A 13,583-nucleotide genomic window follows, 5' to 3' on the forward strand; every position below is an offset into this window, starting at 1 on the left:
GCCGCTGGAGAGTCGGAACTTGTCTCCGCAGGGTTGCGCCGAGGTCTTATCTTGTGGACATTGATGGCTCCCTGTACCGTCGTAACAGGATCGATCTCAGAGTGGCTGAGCCAGCTGCACGAGCCGCGCACGATCCTGTTGAACCCGCTGCGGCACACACACCGGGCGGGGATCCAGCTACAGAAACTGTCATTGAGACCCCTCAGGCTGTGTTCGAGCCGAGCCCCATCAGGTCCATGCCCAAGGCGCCATCTACTCCTGTTGGCGCTCCGCGTTCGGATGGACACACTTACACAAGGGTTGGACGGCTGCCTAAACCTCCACTGAAACTCACTATGTAATCTGAATAATGTTGGTGGTTGCTATGTGGGAGAGAGGGGGAAAAGAGGAGAAATGTTATCATACGCTACTGTGGTTATTACACTGGTATGGGATATGAAGAGATTTACTGCTGTTGCACTGTTATTGGTTGTTCGTATATGAAAGTAATTTTATTTTGCACTAACTTCATGTGTATGTGTTTATACTTGGAAAAGGAGGATGTTACGGGTCTAGATAGATCGATGCCATCGGCTATCCACTAGTTTACCTTAGATACACATGACCCGCGCTCAGGAACATGTTACAGCACTTTGATTATACTTGGCTGCACTGAGCAACTCGTGTGTGTGTCATTCTTTATAAGATAGCCTACTGAAACAACCTTTATGTTTTTTTTCTCTTTTTCTTTGTCCGTCTTGCTCCACTCCACTATTTATCCAAATGGCGCCATTTAACAGAGACGGAAAAGGGGCGGGGCTCAGGAAACGTTCGAATGGACCGGACCAAAAGTAACTGACCTTTCGCAAAGTACCGCCCCAGAACGATGCTTGTCCAATCCTACCTTAGCAACGGTCCGTCAAGCTTTCAAACACACAGCAAAATGCTGAAACGGTGTGCCTATGGGATCTGCAGATCGGATACTAGATATCTGAAAAGTTTGGAGGGGGTGTAATTTTCCTTCCCTTCTCGAAACCCAGAACGCAAGAAGCGCAATGTCGGCAATAGATTTGGCAGTATAGCAGACCCCATGGCCAGCTTAATCCATCCAAAATCAACAACAATACCTGTCTGCTCCAAGCTAAGCTTGCTACTAGCTGTTATTGATAGCTAATACAGCTAACATATTATTACTGTTACTTTTACCCACACAATGCGCTGATTTCTTCCTTCATGTTTTGGTGTTTTCCGGCTACTTCCTGGATAGTTCTGAAATGCTTGACGGGCATAGCAACAGTAACTAAGGGGGGCGGGACTTTGCGAAAGGTCAACTGGCAGGGAGAGAGAGACTGACAGATTTAATACCCAACCGCAGTGGGCCGGCAGCCCACTCGCCCGGGCCGGTCAGACACACAACACTTGGTTATCTTTATTTAAGCGGGGGGTTGGGGATTATTTATGTTTTGCGTTGCATCGACCCCAATCGTCAAGCGGCCTACAGGGAAAACTCCCGGGGCTCCAGATGGCCAGTCCGCCATTGCTGATAAGTAATGATTGAACCAATTTGCCTTGGAGTTAATTATAATTATATCAATAAAATAAGAGCAACAGAAAGATTGACTTCCTTTTTTCCCCCCCAAAGCACACAATCTCATATTTTACAAGCTCTAAAAACTTTCTGGATGAGGCAGCAGCAACCAATGGTTGCCACAACATGTTTGAAAACTAAAAGACAGGAGCGGGGCTTCCGGGTATAGTCGTCTATTCCGTTGCCTACCAACAAGAGGAAGACGGTTCGAATCCCCGTGTTACCTCCGGGTTGCTCGGGTGCCCCTACAGACACAACTGGTCGTGCCTGCGGCTGAGAAGCCGGATGTGAAGAGTAGGGTAATTGGCAAAGTACAATTGGGGAGAAAAAGGGGGGGCTGGCATCTGATCGAGCTAAACAGAGTAGGCAGTAGCGATGGGATATAACAGAGCCTCTGAGGACGTCAGATGGAATTAGAAATAGGGAAAAGAAGAATAAAATTAGAAATCTATTATTTAATTCCTGCCTGTCTAAAACTAGAATTGGGCACATTAGCGCTGGTGGGTAGTCATACACATTTCTCAGCTGTCAGTCAAGGCTTGGCATGCTGAGGCGTCCCGTTTGCTAATGCATTTCAGATCCTGAAACTGCGAATGTGACTTGAGTATCAAGCCAAGAGTGGTGGTTAATACCTTTAAGCTGTGACTGGTGGAGGGGTCCAATTTGCGAACTTTCTATGTGGGCCATTTTAGGGCAGAAGTTTCCCATGTCTCATATCCTGTCGTTATTGGGGTTTTTTTGGGGGGTGTGTGTGTGTGTGGATTTTTTACCCCCTTTTTCTCTCCAATTGTATCCGGCCAATTACCCTACTCTTCCGAGCTGTCCCAATCGCTGCTCCACGCCCTCTGCCGATCCGGGGAGGGCTGCAGAATACCACTTGCCTCCTCCGATACATGTGGAGTCGCCAGCCGCTTCTTTTCACCTGACAGTGAGGAGTTTCGCCAGGGGCACGTAGCACGTGGGACGATCACGCTATTCCCCCCGCCCTCGCCCCCGAACAGGCGCCCCAACCGACCAGAGGAGGCGCTAGTGCAGCAACCAGGACACACACCCACATCCGGCTTCCCACCCGCAGACACGGCCAATTGTGTCTGTAGAGACGCTCAACCAAGCCAGAGGTAACACGGGGATTCGAACCGGCGATCCCTGTGTTGTCAGGCAACGGAATAGACTGCCACGCTACCCATCCTGTCCTGTCGTTATTGCTGACACAGTTCAGCGTCTGATCCGCAGTGCCAACCAGTTCAGAGGTCATCTCCGCTGGCCCAGTGTCAGTGAACCGGAAAGCATAGTGAGAAAACATTTGGTGTAATGGTGTGAACTAGGAGCAGGTCCAAGGGTATGCAGAGGAGAGTAATGTGATCACTCATAAGAGTTGTTATGGAGGGGTGTAGCTGTGGGATGGAGACGTTAGTGTTGAGCTATCCAGACAGGTAATGGGCGTTATTAAATATTACATCTATCATAAGACGCTGCCACTTGGTAACTGTGTTGAAATATCTGCTCTTGCCTACCTCCTCCAACATTTAAGCCAGATTTCTACACATTTCTGCTGTTAAAAGATGACAACAGAAAAGCTACATAGGTGAATTTCAAACTATTTCATATAAGTGATATGTTCTTCTCCATAGCTATAATCAGCCCCAAGGGAAAGTAAAGCAATACTGATAAGTCATGTCCGCTTTTATCTTTGACACCACCAACCTCTCCTCCCTCCATTCCTTTATTATGCTCTTCAATTATGACACCTTTTTTTTCTTCTTGTGCTACTGAAGCCTATATGGATGAGTTGACATGATCGCCTACTTATGTACAGATGATGGGATCGTCTCCTATCCAAACTCATTATTCTAAGCTTGGAAGGACGCATTGTCCTAATTATGTTTTTGGTTTTTTTATTTGTAGCTGAAATTACACCATTGTGCCAAGTTTGATTTCTGCTGGCTTCTTGTTTTTAGATTGGCAGTGGAAACCGGCACTGCAAGAACGGAGACCTCAGCCAACCGTCTTGCACGTTTGAAGGTCAGCACTAGGTGAGCCGCTGCTGCTGACACTGTTGTGCTAGCAGTGCAGCATGCTCCATGCTGTGGCCTTAATTCTCTTTCCTCCAACGTTGCTGCGGAGGGACATCACCCCTTATCATGGCATTACAGATCACATAAAACGGAGCAGGTTTCCTTGTGGAAAGGCAGTGTGTCCATATTCCCCTCAAGTCTTTCAGATAAGCTGCTTATTATGGAATACAGGCTAAACTAGGGGAGTCAGTTTCTTAAATGACCTACTCTTGCGGCCAAGATAAACAAACAAACAAATGAGTGAATAGAAGACGCACAGCAGTGTAAGGCAAATGGTCAGGCACGACGTCCCAGTGATGCAGCAGAAGTCAGGTTTGAGTCCGCTGCTCTCTGAGTTGCAGAGATTTGCATTATTCCATAAACATTTGGAAAGCTTTCGAACTGCACCCCACAGTGATATCTGGGAGTAGTAAAGGGAAAACTCTACGCATAGTCAGTTTGAAGATGGAAAAGTGGGAGCCCAAACCTGAGTCTCACCTACGTGAAATGAGCGATCCGAAAATATTTCAAGTCTGAACTCACATCTCTCACCCTAACAGCTGCACCCGTAACTGCTTTGTGTCCTTGAGCGAGCACACAAATAGAGAGCGGGGGAGTTGCCAAGCCACGTGATACCGCCAACATTTTCTTAAATTGAGCTCGATGAGGGGAGTCTCTCTCTCTCTCTTTTTTTTTTTTTACCATTCACTTCTTCAGCTTTATTTTGCTCTCCTGTGAGGGGGTGGTGGTGGTCTGTGCTCTTGTGGTTGTGCTGTGATCGAGAACCGCAGAGGCTGTTTGCGCGTCATCATCGTTGGTCTCCATTTTTGTAGTTCTCGAGCTTTTTCCTCACGAGTTTCCGGCCCTGCCCGGAGCTGCGCCCGCGGCGGAAACACCGAGGGCGGTCTGACAGGATGCGGAAACGGGGCAGGCTAAGCTAACCGCTAGCCCACACAAACCGGCAGTTACGACCCAGATAGCGAAAGTGCTGCAGCCCGGACCCGCCTGCATCTCTCAGCTTACGAATGCATCCTGAGTCCATCTAATGAAGTTCATGGGTAAATATGCCTTAATGGTGCCTCTCTCGATATAATATTATAGCGTGGAGGTTAACGGTTGTATCCTGTATCGTAGTTTGACTGATGTTTTGTTTTAAGGTGCAAACAGCGCGATGAATGTGGTGGGATGTCCAGACTGTTTGAGGAAGTCCAAACGTGTTTGGCGGGATATTAGGACTTTTGTACAAAGCCAGAAGCTCAACTTGGAGGTCCCTGCGAAGGGAAATGGAACTGATAAGCCCACTGCCGTATTTTGATTTGTTTTTGAGTTTTTTTGTATTTGTTTTTTATTAACCCTTTCTGCCTAAACCATAAAGGCGGAACTTAATTACTCAATTCAATTTAGAGTGATAACACAAAAAAATAAGGAACCCCAAAAGTAGTGATTGTGTCCTGTGGGGTACCTATTTCCATGGGTTACACAATTTTGGCACACCAAAATTGTGTTTCCACGCAGTATGTGAGCAGGATGAAAGTGTCATCTCACACCGACACTTTCATCCAGCCCACATACTGTGTGGAATGATGGCACTTGGGCGGTCCGCTCCTGTTTGCCAGATCTGGGCCAGAACCAAGCCATAGCAATGCCGCATGTGCCACATATTTGCCAAAGTTGGCCCATATTTGTTTTGTGATATTTGGGTCTTATTCACTATTTACCACACGGGCCACTTCAGGGTCACATCCAGATTACATGTTGCCGAGAGCACCCCACGTTTGATTTGGCATATTTGGGCCATATTTGCTATTGTACATGCGGGCCACTTCAGGCTCACATCCATTTTGTCAGGGCCAGAAGAAGGCCATCAGTGCTGCATCATTGCGTGAAGTGGCCCACATCCGGATGCCATCTGGGGACAGTCATCCTGGCGTTTGCTCTCTTGAACAGTGAATTTTTTTCTTCTTTGATATGTTGGATATATGTTTTGTAGTTTGGATATAAGTGCTCTTGTAGTTTGGATGTGTGTTTTTGTCTTTGCGTTGCACTGCTGTGGGCTGGGGAAAACGACATTTCGTTTCATTTCATGTGGGCAGGTGCATGGAATAAAATGACAAATATTCCTGCTTCCTGATGGGTGGACATTATGATCTGTGTCAATGCACGAGCGCAAGTGTATGTGTGAACACCGTTTTGAACTTTCTCTTGTTGCGCTGGTGGATATGGGAGACTCCTTGTAACAGGTTTTATCCAGGAACTACCTCACAGAGTTATGGCTCAACTCTATGCAATACACTTAACTTCTCTCCATCAGAAATACCAAATTTCTCATTAGGAGATTCCATAGTCGAGCACTCCAGCAGAGCCCCCCCCCCACCACCACCACCACCAACTCCCCTGAAGGGAGTTCTTCTAGTCTGTAATCTGCGATGTTTTCATGATGCAAAGCTCATAAAACATGCATTCTCCCACCACCAGTGTACGCTGCACACCCCGGTGACTGCAGCAGAGAATCACTCCCGCACTTGTTGGTATGCATGGAATTCGTGGAACTGTGACCAATTATTCAAATAGCTGCCACTGTAACTTGCAGGGCAAGTGTGTCGAGAACAAGGGGGAGAGGGAGATGCGCATCTCACAGCAGATTCATAAATAAATGCTCTCCGCCGTACATAGTGGAGTTACTCGACCGTGGCATTTTTTCGACACCGAGTTTTATTGTCCTCGGATTTGCATGTTGAGAATGATCATGTGTGCGACGGCTGTATATTTCCAAGATGTGGACTAGGATAAGTGAAAGTCTTATCTTGTTTTCAGTTCTGCTGAGCTCAAATGCACCCTCGTGCTCTCAAAGAGGTGGTCATAAATGTCCTTTCTTGCTCCAATTGAAATGTTCAGAAGGGCTTAACAGTTACTGGGTAATAAATCACTGGTGGTAATGGTCAGCGTGTGAAGTCAAATCAAAACGAATCCTTCCTCTGGGTTTCAGGGTGGCACGGTGGCGCAGTGGTTAGCGCGGTCGCCTCACAGCAAGAAGGTCCTGGGTTCTAGCCCCGGGGTAGTCCAACCTTGGGGGTCGTCCTGGGTCGTCCTCTGTGTGGAGTTTGCATGTTCTCCCCGTGTCTGCGTGGGTTTCCTCCGGGTGCTCCGGTAAAGACAGGTAGGTCAGGCGAATCAGCCATACTAAATTGTCCCTAGGTATGAATGTGTGTGGGTGTGTGTGTATGTCGGCCCTCTGTGATGGCCTGGCGGCCTGTCCAGGGTGTCTCCCCACCTGCTGCCCAGTGACTGCTGGGATAGGCTCCAGCATCCCTCCGACCCTGAGACTAGGATAAGCGATTCGCATAATGCAGCGTTTCCCAACCCAGTCCTCAAGGAACCCCTATCCTGCAGATTTTCACTGTAACCCTGCATAGGTAGTAGCCCTGCTTGTACTTAATCAATCATCTCACAGCACTTAATTATGCAAGGTGTGCAACATCTGGCATAATTCATTGCTGATTGGTTGAATAACTACAAACAGGTACCTATTCAGGGTTGCAAAGAAAATCTGCAGGATAGGGGTTCCTTGAGGACTGGGTTGAGAAACACTGGCATAATGGATGGATGGTTGGATGGATGGGTTTTGGGCACAGAAAATGAAACATCACCGGTGGGCTCTCGGTTCTGCTGAACAAACGATAAATTAATGAACAGATTGATGCATGATCGGATGAATGAGTGAACTGTCTTTCCATCTGTCCCCTATACCATAACATACACAGACTCAGCAGAACCCTGATGTTTATTGGTGTTCAATGGTGTTCAATACAAAACACCACCAAGAAGCGGTGTGGCCAAAAGAAACCCTCTAACACAATGGAACTTTGTGTAATTAAAGAATGTAACAGTTAATTGATTTTCTGTCAGGACAGTTCAGTCATCTGTCCAATCAAAACACGCAGCACGAGTCTGTTGGTGAACGCAGTCATCTGAGCAATGAGGTGTGATTTTAAATATTGTTCCTCATTCATCCTGTTCTGAATAACTGGCATTAAAAATTCAAAGTGCATCTGGTGGCGCGTTGTCAGAGTTGCAGTAAGGAATGTCCTTGGGCCACCCCATTAATCTCTATTAAACAGGGATATGTTGGGCACTGGTGTGTATTGTGTATTGTGTGTGTGTGTTTAAGGATGATGCATCAGCGAGCTCGTTGAGCATTGACTGTCAGGAGTTTAACTGCATTATAATGTTGGAGCTTTACATCATATCTGACGGACCTAACCTTTGCTCTTTGTTGCAAAGACTCGTGCCAAGGAAGGGTTCGGATGGAGGACGGACACAGGTTCGGTGGAACACATGCTTTATTTATTTATTTATTTTACACAGTTTAATTTACAGTTTGGTGTCCGCACGCTGCACAGGCCGGGGCTCAGTGGTGTTGTGGACTTGCTCTCATATCTCTTCGTCTCCTTTCTCTGCGTGTCACTTTTCCTGTGTTCTTTTGCCATGTCTCTTTTGCATCAGTGTCGGACCAGGACCCAGCTTTACTGCAGAATATCAAGAGCAGGTTGTTAGACTTGCACACCTGAGGCTGATCATCAATCAGCCTTGCTACCGCGTCCGCTCCCCGCGACTCGCGTCCCCCCCCCCCCTCTGCTTGCAGCCGAGGCTAAACCTCACCTCACTAACACATACTCCCACCGCCCGACCTAGGCCGGAGCTACATCCGGCCAACAGCCAACTCCCCTCGCCCTGAGCGAGAGTGAAAATCGGCCACGACCATCTGCGTCCCCAGCCTACGGACCACTTTGAACTTAAACGGCTGTAAGGCCAGATACCAACCAGTGATCCGCACGTTGGCATCCTTCATGTGGTGGAGCCATTGGAGCGGGGCATGGTCCGAACAGAGGGTGAATGAACAGTAGAAGTGGAGGGTGCCAACCGCCTGTCTGATGGCCAGGCACTCCTTTTCTATGGTGCTGTACTTCTGCTCTCTCTCAGCCAGCTTTCAGCTCATGTACAGCACTGGGCGATCAACTTCTGCCACCTCCTGGGACAAAATGGCGCCCCAGGCCTCTGTCCAACGCATCGGTCTGCAAGACAAAAGAGAGAGAAGTTAGGAATGTGGAGCAGTGGCTCCCCACAGAGGGCTTGGCTAACCCTCTTGAATGCCAGCTGACACTGCTCGGTCCACTGGACCAGATCTGAGGCAGCCATTCAGGTGAGGTCGGTCAGGGGACTAGTCAGCTCCGCAAAGGTGGAGATGAACCATCTATAATAGCTGGCCAGTCTCAGGAATGGCCTCACGTGCTTTTTCGTCTTGGGCCTTGGGCTGGCCACAATCACCGCGGTCTTATCAATCTGGGAGCGCACAAGCCCGCCGCCTCAGTGGTACCCCAGATCCCATGTCTCCCGCTGCCTGACCGCGCACTTCTTTGGGTTGGCCTTGAGCCCCGCATGCCTCAGAGACTCAAGCATCCCCGCCAGCTGCAGCATATGCTGGTCTCAGCTGCTACTGTGGATGATTACATCCCCCAAGTAGGTGGCAGCATACGCAGCATGTTGCTGCAGCATCCGGTCCATGAGGTGCTGAAATATGGGTGGAGCTCTGAACAGACAGAATGGAAGTGTCACGAACTGGTACAAACAGTCCAAGCCATTTTATCCTTAGACTCTTGAGACAAGAGGATCTGCCAGTAGCCCTTGGTTAAATCCAGTGTCGTAAAAAGTGAGCAGAGCTGAGCCGGTCCAGGAGTTCGTCAGCCCGTGGCATTGGATAGGCATCAAATTTGGATATATCATTCCTCTAACGATAGTCCATACAGAACCATGTAGGCCCTTCAGACTAAGCACAAGGACGATGGGGCTACACCAGTCACTGCTAGACTCCTCTATTACTGCAATTTTTTTCTTTATTCTTTTGTGTTCGGCCAACCGATATAGATGTGAGCGCACCGTCATGCCCAGAGATGGCACTATGCGGTGCTATATGAGGTTTGCACGTCCTGACAGGGACAGAACATATCGGCAAAGTGCTGTTGCAATGCGGCAACCTCTGCTTTCTGACGGGGTGAGAGATGGTTCTCACAATGGAGGGAGGCAGGATTGTTCGATTTTTGGGAGCGGCCCCAACTCGTCTCGCTGATACCACCATGGCCAGAGAAACGAGGACCGCCTCTTTCCAGGCTTTAAGGAGATTGAAGTGGTAAATCTGTGTTGGATCTCCCCTTTCATTACGCACAACCTCATAGTCGACATCCCCCTCTCGACCTGTGACAACAAAGGGTCCTTGCCACTTGATGAGCAATTTGAAGCTGGACGTTGGAAGTAATATGAGGACTTTCTCTGCCAGAGCAAATTGACACAGTCATGCCGCCCTGTTATACAGGCGCTGCTGACGTTCCTGGGCCTGGAGCAAATTCTCCTGTGATAACCGCCCAAGTGTATGGAGTTTTACTCTCAGGTCCAGGACGCACTGTACTTTGTTTTCACTGGTGCTTGGACTGCTCCCCCAGCTTTCTTTAATCAGGTCCAACACACCCCTCGGTGTTCTGCCAAACAGCAACTCAAAAGGGAAAAACTCCATGGAGGCCTGGGGCACCGCCCGTGCTGCAAACAACAGAGGATCCAACCATTTATCCCATTTACAGCTATCCACTTGCACAGATTTACGAATCATGTTTCCGAGTGTTTGATAAAATCTCTCCACAAGCCCGTCGGTTTGGGGGAGATACACACTCGTGCAGATCGATTTTAGACCCAACAGCTCATATAGTTTGCGTAATGTACGTCACATAATCGAAATGGTCCATCAAAATCTCTTTCAAGATTCCGACGCGGGAGATCACGTGAAAGAATGCCTGCACAACGCTTTTAGCTGAGATGCTGTTCAATGGCACGACTTCAGGATAGCGCGTTGCGTAATACACTTCAACTGTCACAAAGTGATATCCCCGTGTGCTCTGATTTAATGGCCCAGAGAGGTCCATGCCAATACGTTCAAACGGGATCTCAGTTATTGGTAAAGGGCGTAATGGCACTTTTGGGGAGGCCGGCAGGTTTACCAACTGACATTCCTGGCAAGACACACACCGCACGTCACCTTGAATGCCCGGTCAGTAAAAATCGAGCTGTTATTCGGTCAAGTGCTTTGTCATAACTGAGGTGACCTGCCATGGGGTTGTGATGGCCCACCTGGAGGATCAGTTCCTGGCAGCCTTTCGGGATTAACAATTGCGTGGTTTCTTGTCCGGTTTGAGTGTCGCAACTCTCCCGATATAACCGGTCTCTAATAAGTGCAAAATATGGTGGCGTGAGTGCAGTGTTCAGGTGCACCTGTTGACTGTCGGTCAAAGGCAAAGCGCAGTGTGTAATCCTGAGTCTGCTTGATAGGGAAGTCCTCCGCTGGGTGGACCACTGGAGCCATGGTTGACTCCTCCTCGCCTGACTTGGATGAGCTCGCGAAACCACTTAGCACTGTGCACCACTCACGCTGCCCTGGCTGTCGCTCTCGCGGCCCCACTGTCTCCGTCACCACATTATCCAACCCCGGCCCATCCGAGCCTAATGAAAGGAGCTGCAATAGGCAGGAACTAACCGTGGCCTGGACTTTATACTTTTATCCTCAATATCTTATTTCGATGGCCACCACTGGATACTTGTGAATATCCCCATGCACACACAGAATTTCCACGCACGATGACTCTAACAGTGCCCCAAACCAGGCTATATACCCCCTTGCATATGTACCAGTATGCTATATCTCCTATCTTGACCGGGAGAGGGGCTGATGAGCAAAGAACCCAGACCACCTGGCCCACCTCTATTAATGGACATTCCTGCCACCAGTGGCCCAGCTTCCCGTACTGCCGGTGCTCCTAGCCTGACTTTCGAGGAGCCCTCTGTGGGTCAGGGAAGGGAGGGCAGAGGCTGAAGCTGGGCCCAGTGGAGTTGAGTAAGGAAGAGGGAGGGGTTAGAGCTGGGACGACGTGTTGGGTCTATGGGCTGGTGTGTGTGTGTGTGTGTGTGTGTGTGTGAGATCTTCTTGGAGCCAGGATGGGGTAAACTGCCAGCTCGCCATATTGGTCCCGGGCAGGAAGGGCAAGGTGGTCCTCTGCTATAGGGCAATAGCCCTGGCCAGGTCCTCAGGACGGTGGCACTGGACCCACTCGGCTGTCCCAGGGGGCATATATGTGACAAATTGCTCCAATACCACTTGGTGGATGGTGTCGTTGATATCCTGCAGACCTGGTCATAGCCAATGTCTCGTCGTGTCGAGGAGCTGCTGCGCCAGGATGAAGGGACAGCCGGCATCCTCCAGGCTGAGCATCCTCCTGAACGGGTGCCGATTTTCATCTGATGTAAGCCCCACCCAGTCCAGGACAGCTCGCCTGATGGCTCGTTGTTCCCGCCTGGGAGGACGCCGGCAGGTTGTGGGCAGTGGCTTGGGTTTCACCGGTAAACAGGGGGAGCACGCGCACAGCCCATTCCTCCTCTAGTCACCTGCATACCGACGCCGTGCCTTTGCTGTCCCGGAAGTCAATGATTAAGTGGAGGGCTCGCCCCAGTGGAGATTTGTGTTGCCCCATCTTCACCCGTACTGGCCGCAAAGGCTTGTTCCACCAAAAGAGTTCAAATGGAGGATGGACACGGGTTTGACAGAGACCAGGCTTTTTATTTAGAGTTTAATTTACACAATCCGCACACTGCACGGGCCGGTGCTCAGTGGTGCTGTGGACTTACTCTCCCCTCTCTGTCTTTCTTTGTCTCCGTCTCCTTTCTCTCCTTGTCTCTTTTCCTGTATTCTCTTGCCGTGTCTCTTTTGTGTTAGTGTTAGACCAGGATTCAGCTTTACCACAGAATATAAAGAGCACGTTGTTAGACTCGCACACCTGAGGTGCGTTGGTTCTCCCGTGACCCACGCCCCCTCTCTCTCCACTTGCAGCCGAGGCTAAACCACAGCCCACTACTATACTCTCCTACAGAACTAACAGAATGTAAAATCCTTGAATGATAGGTGAAGATATTTGGATCAATAAAGGTTGATGCAAAAAGAAGGCTCATCCGATGTGGACTTCTCTCAAAACTGTCAATGTCGAGAGCTTCAGAATTCGTACCTACGTTGTTTTTCTGGAATGACATTTTGAGCAGAATGAGTAGTTCTGAGTAGTTTCCAAATGGAGAGAAAGCACATAGCTGTTAAGTCAAGTCAGTTTTATTTGTATATGCAGAAGACAGGAAGAAATGGAAACGGATGATCCGCTGTGGCGACCCCTAACGGGAGCAGCCGAAAATAGTAGTAGAGATTATCACAAATTACAAATTTGCCTCAGTGGGCTTAACAGCAATACAACATCCTCCATCACGTCGGATAAGGAACAACTCCCTAAAAAAAAAACCTCTTTAACAGGGAGGAAAAATAGGAAGAAACCTCAGGGAGAGCAACAGATGCAGGATCTCTCTCCCAAGATGGACAGATGCGCAATGGATGTTGTGTTTACACAATTTACAGAACACAATATTGAAAGAGGATAACAGAATTATGATAGCATTATAAGATATATGAAGAGTATGATGAGGAGGATGCCAAGCAGTGTCCAGATGTCACCGTAACAGCCCAGGACCTGGGCCATGGGACCACTATCACCATGTAGACCTGGCAGGAGAACAGACTACACATGCACACAGGGGAGACACCCATCACACAATTCACATATGCGGGAGAAGAGACAAGACAAAACATTAGTCACACATTGGGGTGAGAGAAGGATATAACATTGAAACAGGATATGGTTTGTAAGATATATAAAAAATGTGATGAGGAGGATAACAAGCAGTGTCCAGGTGGTGACCACAATCACCATGGAGACCTGGTAGGACGAGAGACTAAACAGGCACATGGGGGAGACTCACATCACATCATTCACATACACAGGAGAAGAGAAAGGAGAGGTCATCGTTCAGAGAGAGAGAAAAGACATGTG

The sequence above is a fragment of the Lampris incognitus genome, chromosome 18 (assembly GCF_029633865.1).
Source record: "Lampris incognitus isolate fLamInc1 chromosome 18, fLamInc1.hap2, whole genome shotgun sequence".
In the NCBI taxonomy this organism is placed as follows: Eukaryota; Metazoa; Chordata; class Actinopteri; order Lampriformes; family Lampridae; genus Lampris; species Lampris incognitus.